Here is a 12,351-nt window from a genome sequence, read left to right as displayed (position 1 = left end):
TCACAGCTGTTCCCTGTGGGGTTGGCTGATCCTGCATCACATCTCAACTTCTCCCTCTGCCCACTCCTGCTTCCTTTCCCCTCCATGCCCCAGATCTTGAACCCACAGGTGCTCCTTAATAAACCTGTTGCATACTAAACCCTGGATCAGAGTCTGCTGCCTAGAGACCCCAACTTTTGATAATTAGAATCTGCAAGAAGCACACAGATATCCCAGCATGCCACATACCAAAGAATTTCTCTACCCCCCAAGGACACTAAATTGGCCTTAGAAATGTGCAGTTGCCAAAGTGCTCAACCAAGTAATGTCTCATGCCTGTGATTACAGGCATTTTCATTCATTTAAAAACTCAATAGAGCAAAATAAAGTTTCAGTGGCTGAGAGATTTCAAATGGAGTCAAGAGGTCACTCTGGTGGACATTCTTATGCACGATATAGATAACACCTTTTAGGTTTTAATGTATTGGAATAGCTAGAAGTAAATACCTGAAACTATCAAACTCCAACCAGTAGTCTGGATCTTGAAAATGATTGTATAACAATGTAGCTTATAAGGGGTGACAGTGTGATTGTGAAACCCTTGTGGATCGCACTCCCTGTATCTAATGTGTGGATGGATGAGTAGAAAAATGGGGACAAAAACTAAATGAAAAATAGGGTGGGGTGGGGGGATGATTTGGGTGTTCTTTTTTTACTTTTATTTTTTATTCTGATTCTAATTCTTTCTGATGTAAGGAAAATGTTCAAAAATAGATTGGGGTGATGAATGCATGACTATAAGATGGTACTGTGAACAGTTGATTGTACACCATGGATGATTGTATGGTATGCGAATAAATTTCAATAAAACTGAATTTAATTTAAAAAAGAAACTCAGTATAAATTTTACATTAAAAAATCTGAAAATAAATATTGAACTCTGGTTAATGATACACATTAACAGGGAAGTAGTTGTACCTACAATTTCCTTTAAAATGCACCAAAAATAAGATAGATTGATGGACAAATAGAGGGATGGATAGATGGATAGATATGTGGTAAAACAAGCATTGTAAAATGTTAGTTAGAAGTGAGGTGATGGGCATATGGGTGTTTCCTGTCCAATTTTTTCAACTTTGCTCTATTTTGAAATTTTTATAGTAAAATATTGAAAATATAACTAGGTACTGTCTTCCTAGGGAAGGGTATGCTGGGAACATTTTATGAATTTATTTCAAAAGTAAGGTTAAACCCATCTCGTACTCAAGATCATCTCAGTGTAATTTCACTAATATATTGAATCCATCATGCCTTCCAAAAATTTAGCAGGCATCTACTGTGAGCACATACACAGTAGGGATTTTCACACGATAAGAAAATATGAGAGCCTTATTCTGCATGTTTGTTATGGTAGAGAAAATAAACATATGTCAAGTTAAAGAGTAGTTCATATCATCTTTGAAACAGACTTGTAAAATGCATTAATTGTCTCCACTGTGCCGTAATGTTTCCGGTAATGATTAATAATAAAAATAGCAGCCACTTACGCAATGGTCACCTCGTGCCTGGCAGTGTCCCAAGGGCTTCACGTACTTTGACACATTTCATCCTTACACTTGGGCAGCTGTGACAATGTGCCTTGCAGCTCTGAAATCCGTCACCAATTTCCCAGCCAGTGACTGAGCACGGCGGGGGACCTAAGGCACGCTCAGTCCCAAGAGATGGCATTGCTCTGACAGCCAGCGCTGGCTGCTTGCTCCCGGGCCACTCTGCAAACCGCCCTGAGACTGCACGGGGCCTAGAATGCTTCCTTCACTTCTTTCTTTCATCTCTCCTTTCCAGAGGTCAGACCTGCATCACAGCCTGAGGGAGCCCTAGCCTTTTCCACCTCCCTCCCCATTTTCCCTAACAGAACCTCCGCACGTTTGATCCTATCTTGGTGTTTGAGTTTCTGACGCCCTGGACATACACTGTCCATTTTACAGATGAGGAAACTGAGGCAGAAAAAAGTAACTTGCACAAGGTCACACCGCTGAGCTGGAATTCTGACCTGTGTCTCTGGCAACATCCCCTTTCTGAAGCAGGTGACATTCTAGGGGAAGTCTTGAGTTCTACGGGTTGGGCAAGAGGCATCCAGGGTTTTAATAATGATGATGATGTTTCAGTTTGTTAAGCTGCTCAAAGCAGATACCATAAAGTGGTTGGCTTTTAACAATGGGAATTTCGTAGCTTACAAGCTTACAGTTTTGAGGCTGTGCAAATGTCCAAATCAAGACATTATCAAGGTGATGCTTGCTTCTTGAAGACCGGCTGCCGATGATCCTTGTTTCCTCCTTGTCACCCAGGCACATGGTGGCATCTGCAGGTCTCTCCCTTCTCTTTCAGGTTTCATTGCTCTCTGCTTCTTGCTTCTGTGGCTTTCTTCCTCTTTGTCTGGATTTCATTCTCTTAAGACCCATCCTGAATGAGGTGAGTCACGTCTTTAGCCTCATCAAAAAGTCCTACTTACAATGGGTTCACACCCACAGGAAAGGATTCGCTTTAAGGACATACTTTTCTGGGGTACATATGGCTTCAAACCACCACAAATAATAATAATAATAATAATAATAATAATAATAGTATCTACAACTCACATGTTAATAACAGGTGTGTGGTTGGGTGTGCATTGCACACTTCACCCCATTGAACCCACACAGTTGTGGGGAGGTTTTATTGTCTTCCTTTAAATATCAGTCATCCAAGGCCTGGAGAGGTTCTGGAAAAGTTCTGCCCACATCACACACTTGTTAAAAGGCAGAGCTGGGTCCTCCCAGGGCTTAGGAGCCCTTGTCCTTGACCTGAGTTGTGCTGGCCACGTCCCTACTGAGAGGTCTGGTATTTTAAAGACCTGACCTTTTAAGGGATGAAGGCCACACAGAAGGGCGATGCTTGAGGTTGTGTTAAACTTCAGCAGGTTAGTGGGATTCATTTGGAGCATGGCCTGAACATAACGAAAGATATAGGTACCGGATTTCAGGTTTTTGGGGGGGGGGGTGAGGTCTGGGAACCCCTGGATGACAGATGTGGAGCTTGGTGCCTGGGGAACCCGGGGACGCTGAGGAAGGGATGGTAGACAGCAGAAGTTAGGACTGAAAGGGTGGCAGGGGCCTGCCGAAAATCAGCCACTGGGACAGCTGGGCTGCCCTTAGTGGTTACAACTGGTCGTACAACAACATTTCTTCAGATTTTAGGCCAGTTAAGGCTGAAAGGCTCTTGATGTTGAGCTTTTCAGAGTCAACTTGCGAAGCTCTGAAAATTGCAAGAACACCAAGAACATCTTTCCCGCAAGTACCCGGTTTCCATGATCTTTTATGTGTAAGGAAGAGAATAGATGATATCCTAGGAAGAAGAGGGGCTGTTGGGGCCTCCCTGGATCCCCTCGCCTTGTCCCTGTGGTGGGCGGTGGGTGCTCACAGCCCTCCCCCTTGCCCTGGGAGAGTCACCCCCACAGGGAAGTGTGGGCAGCCTGCAGCCAATGGCTGACGGGCAGGGGGTACAAAAGACCAGCCCCTTGTCTCAAAGGTGGACCAGCTCTTTAGTGCACTTCCCACTCCAGAGCTCCCCGCGGGATCAACTGGTCTCAGCGTCCTGCTGAAGTCCCATGGCCTGCCCTTCCCGGCTCCCCTACCCTTCTCCTGAGCCCTCTCCATCTCAGGCCTTAGGCTTGGCCCAGGGAGTCCCATCTAAGTCAGTGAGACACAGAGTGCCCTGGCTACCTCCTGGGATGGGTCAGATGAAATGCCAGTGACCTTGACCTGGGGAGCAGGGTTTCCCTGCTCTGTAGACCCCTTGGTGAATCCCGTTAATCTCTCCAGTAATGACTGTCGGAGCTTAGTTAAAGGAAGAGTCCACAGGCAGCTCCCCAGGGGCTCCCATCTACCAAGGGCAGTAAAGAAACCACTGGCACAAGCGGTAAACTCCATAACAGCCAATTCAGATCTTCAAGTACAACTTCTCATGTAACTGGCAACATGAAACTGGGATCCATTTTTGCCAAGGCAGACACTGCCTACAGGTGAAAATCATGGTAAGGAAGATCCGCAAATGGGTGGGACTGGTGCTTTGTGCCAGGCTCTCGTCTAAGCACAGGGAAAGTCACACAGCTAAGGAGCAGCAGAGCCCAGCATCCCGCCCCATGCCCTCCACCACCCACCAAACCGCCTGGAGCTCTCGTCTGCCCCTGGCCAGCCTCCCCCTCCTGCCTTCCCCACACCATAGGAGCCGAGGGGTGATGGATAGCGGGGTGAAGGGGCCTGGGGTCTTAGCCACCAGAGCCCCCTCATGTCTGGCCCTGCTGGTTGTATTTATTTTTCAGATCTTGTATTAGGAAGTGAAAGTGATCTTCTGTTTTTAAAATTGTAATAATGGTCATCATTCTCTTTAAGACTTGAATGCTCTGTGATATACATGTGGTAACGGTGGAAAATGTGTGGGGAATATGTGTGTGTTCATAAATATGTATGCACATTTATGTTATATGCATATCTATATATATAGTATCTAAGAATATATGCATATATGTATACATATGTATGCACATTCATATGTGTATCTATATGTATATAGCATGTATGAATATATACATATGTGTATACATGTAAATATATTATATGTGTGTGACTATGATTACACATATATTATGCATGTATGTTGCTTCCTTATTGTTTGAAGCACTCATATGTAAATGTTTTTTTCTCCCTCAATTTTATTAATATTTTCTTGAGTGCAGAATGGTTTTCTAATCTACAGTAACTACAATTCTATTACTTTAGGCAAGGCCAAGTAAGAAGGAACTAAATAAATGTCATTATTATAAAAGAAACAATCAGAAATATATATCATATGCATGAAATAATTAAAAGGATAGCATTTAAAAATATTTATACTGTAATGTAGCTGAATCATTATCTGAATGCACATGGCAAGGATAAATGTAGTTAAAAGAAAGCAAAAAGAGTCAGTTTATTTAAAAAACCATTTTCCTTTAAACACTGAACTCAATTACCTTTCTTAGAGAATAAAAGCAAATCATGAATGGGAAATTAAGCGGATGCCCAGAATTACTTTTTCCCCCCCAAGCACTCTATATAATGAACCAAGATGAGTGGAAAATCGTTCAGGTCCTTGGACGTGTTTAACTGGTCTTTAGGAAAACTGCATAAAGGAAGGTTCTTGATGAGAACGAGGGACTCGGCTTGCTCCTTTGAGAGTGGGAGCCGGTGACGGAAGCCGGGATCCGTGCTGATGACTTCTCTGAGCGGTGGGCCCTGGGCTGGGGACCCAGTGAGGCTGCCTTCTTTCTTTGGCACCTTGTCAGTCTGTCTGGACCATCCAGGGTGCCGGAAAAGGTCCCCACGTCCTGCACACACTGAGGGAGACGCGAGCTTAGCTCCACGGCGTGCAGGTGAGCCACTTGTTGTTTGCGTGACATCTCGGGCTCTGTCGCTGCTCCGTGCAATCCATCTGGAGTTCAGACAGTTAAAGAACTAATGCATCGTAGACACCCTGACCCCCATTTCTTCCAGTTAAATTTGTGTTTCAGTGAACGAGGGTTTTTGTGAGTTCATAAGTGACTATTTACTCATTATGGCATCATGGCAAAAATAAGGGATTTATCCTCAACTGCCAAGTCGGCAGCTTAAAAATTAGCTTATGAAGGCAGATGAACTCACTGCCCTGCTCCCTAAATGGGACCTGACTCCCGCAGGTGTAAATCTCCCTGGCAATGTGGGACATAACTCTCGGGGATGAGCCTGGACCCAGCATCGTGGGATTGAGAAAGCCTTCCTGACCAAAAGGGGGAAGAGAGATGAAACCAAATAAAGTCTCAGTGGCTGAGAGATTCCAGATAGAGTAGAGAGGTCACTCTGGTGGACATTCTTATGTGCTATATAAATATCCCTCTTTAGTTTTTAGTGTATTGGAATAGCTAGAAGTAAATACCTGAAACTGTCAAACTGCAACCCAGTAGCCTTGATTCTTGAAGACAATTGTATAACTGTAGCTTATAAGGGGTGACGGTGTGATTGTGAAAACCTTGTGGATCACACTCCCTTTATCCAGTGTTTGGATGGATGAGTAGAAAAATGGGGACAAAAAGTAAATGAATAATAGCAGGAATGGGGGGGATGGGAAGCTTTGGGTGTTCTTTTTTACTTTTATTTTTATTTCCTTTGTGATAAGGAAAATGTTCAAAAATAGATTGGGGTGATGAATGCACAACTATATAATGATACTATAAATAATTGATTGTATACCGGATGATTGTCGGGTATGTGAATATACTCAATAAAACCATATTTTAAAAATTAGTGTATGAAGAGATTCGCAATTCCCTTTACATATTGCCAGTTTATTCTTTGGAAGAATGGAACTAATTAGTTTTAAATTAATTCGTCACAGTTATGTGGGTATTTTAATTGGAATTACAATAAATCTCTATATTAAATGAAGGAGCGTTAGTATAACTAGTCTGCTGCTGGGAGACTGTGATATCTCTCTCCATTTCTTTAAATCTTTATTTCTCTTATTAGAGTTGTGTAATTTTGAATGGTTCTTATGTTTATCGAATACCTTTGAGAGAAATAAAGATTCTGAGAAATCAACAAACTTTGCATATTATCTCTTTCCTAATCATGGCTGATTTTCATAAGTGCAAAACAGTCTCTCATTTGTTTAATTTGCATTTTGTTTCTAGAGGTTTCAACATTTAAAAATTAACCTCATGTCTTTTCTGTTTTGTGTTTTTTGTTTTCTGTTCGTCACTTCTGATTTCACCATTGGGATGAGAGAGTTTTATTGTTGATTTATTTGAATTGATTATACATTAAGTACACTGACACTTTATCAAATTCCTAGCAAATTTCTAAGCCAGCCTTTTACTTTACCTTTTAATTGTGTCTGTGAAGTGTGTTGATGTACAGATACTCTAAGTTTTATGTAATTAAGTCTATCAATCTTTTCCTGATTTTTTTCTTTCTTTCTTTTCTAAGAATAGGCTAAGAATGGCCTTCCCTATTCAGAAATAAGGCAGATATCTGGCTGTATTTTCATCTAATTTTAATTTTTATTATTTAATTCTACAATATATCTGAAACTTTTTTTGTCAAGAAAAAGAAAACTCTTTACTGAGCTGACTAAAACAGTCACTTCACAAACTGCCAATCAGGTCTTTCTTTAAAAAATAAAATAAAATCTTGTTTCAGAGATTTTAACTTAAAAATAAAAACACATCTCTCATTGGGAGGTTACTTCCATTTTCCTTAAATAGGAAGTAACTTTTGTTGGTTAACTTCTGTGTTTTGTTTTTTAAAACATATTCTGCAGTAAGTCATTCTAAGATGAGTTTTATCACACTGGAATGTATAAAATATGTGAACTGCACTTGGTTTGCTCCATTCTTGAGGAATGGACATGAGTCCAGAGGAATAGAATGGATGCTATGGTTAATGAATTAATTTACTCAATCAAGTTTAACAGTACGAGGCCATTTTAACTTTAATGAGACCATTATTTTTTTTATTTTTTTTACTTTTTAATAATTAAGAGATATTTCACATACCTCAAAAATTCACCCTTGTAAAGTGTACGATTTAATGGCTTTCCATATATTCACAAAGTTTTGCAACCATCACCACCTTCTAATTCCAGAATATTTCCATCATCCCTCAAGAGAAACCTCCTACCCATTAGCAGCCACTCCCCACTCCTGGCCATCACTAATCTACGACCCAAATTTACCTATTCTGAACATTTTGTATAAAAGGAATCATGTGTGGTTGATCCTCATTCACGGATTCCATATTTGTGAGTTTGCCTACACATTACAATTTATTTGTGGCTCCAGAATCTGTACTCAGGCACTTTTGTGATCATTCACGGATGTGCAGAACAGTGAAAGCTGTGTTGCCCAAAGCATGTGTCCCCAGCAGAGGTCCAATAAGGCAATGCTCTGTCCTCTGGTTTCAGCTCTCAGCTTTACCTGTTATTTTTAGTGCCACATTTTTTGCATTTTTGTGGTTTTTGTTGGTGGTTTTGCTTTTTAAAATGGCCCCCAAGTGTAGTGCTGGAGTGCTGTCTAGTGTTCCGTAGTGTACAGGAAAACTGGGATGTACTTCATGGAGAAAATACATGTGTTAGATAAGCTTCGTTCAGGCATGGGGTATAGTGCTGTTGGCTGTAAGTTCAATGTTAATGAATCAACAATATATTACAATAATGTGTTTTTATACAGAAATGCACATAAAACAAGGTTATGTATTAATCGGTTGACGAAAATGTTGTGATAGGCTTGCGGGAACCTCTCTCTTTCTTTTGTCATTCAGTATTTGCTAATTCAGTGTTCATAGCAACTTTATAGAACATAACTACAATGAATAATGGGAATCGATTGTACTATGTGACCTTTTATGTCTGTCTTCTTTCACTTAGCATAGTGTTTCTAAGATTCATCCATGCTGTAGCATGTATCAGTACCTCATTCCTTTTTATGGCTGAATAATATTCCATTGTATGGCTATACCATGTTATGTTTATCCATTCTTCAGTTGATGAACATTTGGATTGTTTCCGTCTTTTGGCTGTTACGGATAATACTGCTATGAACATTTGTGTGCATGGGTTTTCAATGCTCTTGGGTACATATCTCGGAGTGGAATTTCTGGGCCATGTGGTAAACTCCGTGTTTAATTTTTTAAGGAGCTATCAAACTGTTTTCCAAATCAGCTGAACCGTTTTACATTCCAACTAGCCAATATTATTTTCCTTCTTTTTAATTATATTATTAATTATATTAATTATATTAATATTTTCCTTCTTTTAACTTATAGCCACCCTAGTGTGACATGGTATCTCTATGCTTTAGATTGGCTAATGATATTGAGCATTGTTTCAAGTGCTTAAGGACCATTTGTATATATTCTTTGGAGAAATGTCTATGCAATTCCTTTCCCCATTTTTAATTGGGGCTATTTGACTTTTTATTGTAAGAGCTCTTTATATATTCTGAATACAGGTCTCTTATCAGAGATATAATTTGCAAATATTTTCTGCCACTCGGTGAGTTACCTTTTCACTTTCTTGATGGTATCCTGAGAGGAACAAAAGTTTTTAATTTTGATGAAGTTCAATTACATTTTTATCTGTTGTTTGTACTTTTGGTATCATATCAATGAAACTCTTGCCTAATCCAAAGGTCAAAAGATTTGTGCCTGTTTTCTTCTAAGAGTGTTATAATTTTAGCTGTTACATTTACATATTTGATCCATTTTGAGCTTAATTTTTTATGGTGTGAAGTTGGAATCCACCTTTATTCTTTTGTTTGTAGATACCTAGTTGCTCTTGCATTTGTTGAAAATACTGTTCTTTCCCCATTGAATGGACTTTTCACCCTCATCAAAAATCAATTGCCCATAAATGTAAAGGTTTATTTCTAAACTGTTAATTCTATTCCATTAATATCTGCATCTGTTCTTCTGCTGCCACCATGCTGTTTGGGTTATTACAGCTTTGTAGTAAGTTTTGAAACTGGGATGTTTGAGTCCTCCAACTTAGCTATTCTTTCTAGAGATTGTTTTGGCTATTCTGGGTCCCTTGCAGTTTTGGGATTGGCTCATCAATTTCTTTAAAAAAAAAAAAAAAGGTAGCTGGGAGGGATTTCGTTAGGGATTGTGTTGAATCTATCAATCAGTTTTTTTGGGGGGGGGAGTATGGCCATCTTAACATATTCCAATCCATGAACATGGGATGTTTTCTGTTTATTTCCATCTCCCTAAATTTCTTTCAAGGTTGTTTTGTAGTTTTCATTGTATAAGTTTTATATGTGTTTTGTTAAATTCATTCCTGCTTTATTCTTTTGAAGCTATTGTAAATGGAATTGTTTTCTTAAGTTCATTTTTATTGCTAGCATATAGAAATACAATTTTTTATGTGTATTGATCTTCTATGCTGCAATTTAGCTCAACTCTTTTGTTAGTTCTAATAGTTTATTGTGGATTCCTTAGGATTTTTTTATACAAGACTCTGTCATATTTGAATAGAGATCATTTTACTTCTTCCATTCCAATCCAATGTCTTTTATTTCTTTTTCTTGCCTAATTGCCTTGGCTAGAACCTCCAGTACAATGTTGAGTGGAAGTGGCAAGAGCATACTTTCTTGCCTTGTTCCTGGTCTTAAAGGGGGAGCTTTCAGTCTTTCACCATTAAGCATTAAGTTACCTCTGGGTTTTTCATGGATGCTGTTTATCAGGTTGAGGAAAGGGTAGGGGAGAGGGAGAGAAAGAGAGAAAGAAAGGAAGAAAAGAAGAATTTGGGGCCCAAAGAATGCATCCCATAGATTCAATTTATACAAAGTTCAAAAACAGAAAAAACTAAACTATGAGGCTAGAAGTCAGGACAGTGTTCCCTTTGGTGGGGTTGACTGAGATAGGGCAAGAGAGAAGCTTCTGGGAGGCTGGGAATTTTTTTTTTTTTTTTTAAATCTTGACCCAGGTGTCGAAAGTACAAAAATTCATAGAGCCGTATGCTTAAGACTTGTGCATATATTGCACATCAACCCAAAATTTAAGGGAAAAAATAATTCTGGAAAGATATCTTCCAAACCATCAAAAATGAAGGAGTAGGAGAAATACAATTATGGAGGGAAAACCAGAATGGAGAATGTCACTATGTCTATCCTGTTTAGAAAAGTATATGTATGTTTTTTTCAATGATAGTGTATTAGCAGATAAAAGGTGTTTATATTTTGGAAAATATTAAATTAACAAGTAAGTGCCAGGGGAGAGAATGCATCGAATTGATAATCTAGAGTTGGGTGGGGATGAAGATGGAATGGGGGAGTGTGGGGGACAGTGGATGGTTGTGGGGGTAATTTCACGGCACTCGGGGAAGGCTGTGGTTTTAGTCACTCTCTTCTCCACTGGGCCTCGTCCTGGGGCGTGGAGCTGGCTGCTTCTGATGAGATCTCTTTCCTCTCTGGGCTGGGAATCACACTCCCAAATGTGGTAACATCTAAACTGATGGCCTTCAAAGTTCCACTGCAGATAGATTGACACTGTCTGTGGCCTTCGTCTGTTTCTCCAACTCTGGCTCAGGGTGGAGGCTGGGGGTGTCACTCCCACCCATGACACTGGGGTCCCTGGACACCTGCCTCGAGTCTCCTCTAGTGCCAGTAACTCCAGTGGCCTTGTCGGACTTCCATGAAGCCTCTGGGATCATTTAGAATCTGTACTGGAGTGGACCGATCTGTTTATGAGAGCAGGATTCCAGCAGGAACTGCAGGCTGAGATTGTTCTCCAGGGGAGGAGCCCAGGTCCGGTCCTGTGCACCTGCTCACACCCCATAGTTGCACCCTAGTATCTATTCTTATGGCCTGGTCTGCTCCAACCTTTCCCACGGGAGGAACAACACAGAGTAGAAACGCTCCCTCATGTTGGTACATAGTCGCCTACATAAGAGTGAAGGAATAAAATGAAGGCAGGGATGGGGAGTGGCCTCCTTTCTTGTGGCAGTGAGAAAACTTGTGCTTATGTCTTTTTTCCAGCTTGCCTAGGGCCTCCATGAACAAAGCCCATCTTACGGTGGCAGCCACACTGGGCAGTAGGCTGGGCAGGGGTTGCTGACCACACTCTGCAGAGGAGGAACCGGAAGCTCAGGGAGGTCTGGTCACCCACAAAGCCACAAAATGGCTTAAGCAGTGGAGCTAGACATGTCTCCTGGCTCCTGGCGTGATGCTTTCCATCCACCAGCTCGGAGTCCCGTGACACCACAAGAGATTGCTTGACTAGAGAAGGCTCCATCCTTTCCTCTCCCAAGAGCCTCCTCCTAGGGGAGCAAACTTGTTCTTGGGTTCTCTCTTCGACTTTTCCTCTGTATCCCCCTCCCCTCTGCTTCTCCTGGGGTGGTGTGTTTCAGGGGGTGGGGCAAATCCCTCCCCATTCCCAGTCATCCTCTGAAATGCATGGCCCTAAGTGAAATAATATTTGATTTATACAGTGCTGATATGCTTGAAATTAGGGTAAGCATCATCTTTGAATCAAAAGTCCTTCTGTGGATGTGACAAAATTGAAGTCCATCCTTCCTGCAATTATTAAACCTTGCAGCTGAAAGGAATTTCAAAGAGTAACTATTTTTTTAAATATACATGCATATGAGGACAATTGCCTGAGATAAGCACACCAAATGTTAGCATTGGTTATCTCAACGTGGCAAGATTATAGGTGTTTTTAATTTTCTTCTTCAAACTTTATCACATTCTCTTTAATGAGCATATATTATTTCTATAATCAAGGGGAAAAAAACCTCGAAGCTAACTTTTTTTTTATCCTGAATAAC

At 40.6% G+C, this 12,351-nt stretch overlaps 1 protein-coding gene across 4 annotated transcripts in view; it reads left to right on the top strand.

Annotated features, from left to right (window-relative positions):
* Positions 1 to 12,351, top strand: part of RIN2 (Ras and Rab interactor 2) — a 249,289-nt gene that overhangs the window by 86,972 nt on the left and 149,966 nt on the right. The window contains exon 1 of one of the 4 annotated variants that reach the window (XM_037810951.1): positions 5,311 to 5,425. The exons of the other annotated variants lie outside the window; for them this stretch is intronic. The gene's annotated coding sequence lies outside the window, so the exon portion shown is untranslated. Of the gene's footprint in view, positions 1 to 5,310; positions 5,426 to 12,351 lie in introns of those variants that run through there. 4 annotated transcript variants of the gene reach the window in all.

Source organism: Choloepus didactylus, chromosome 19 (genome assembly GCF_015220235.1).
Source record: "Choloepus didactylus isolate mChoDid1 chromosome 19, mChoDid1.pri, whole genome shotgun sequence".
NCBI classification, from domain to species: Eukaryota; Metazoa; Chordata; class Mammalia; order Pilosa; family Megalonychidae; genus Choloepus; species Choloepus didactylus.
This window is presented reverse-complemented; position numbering and strand designations above follow the sequence as displayed.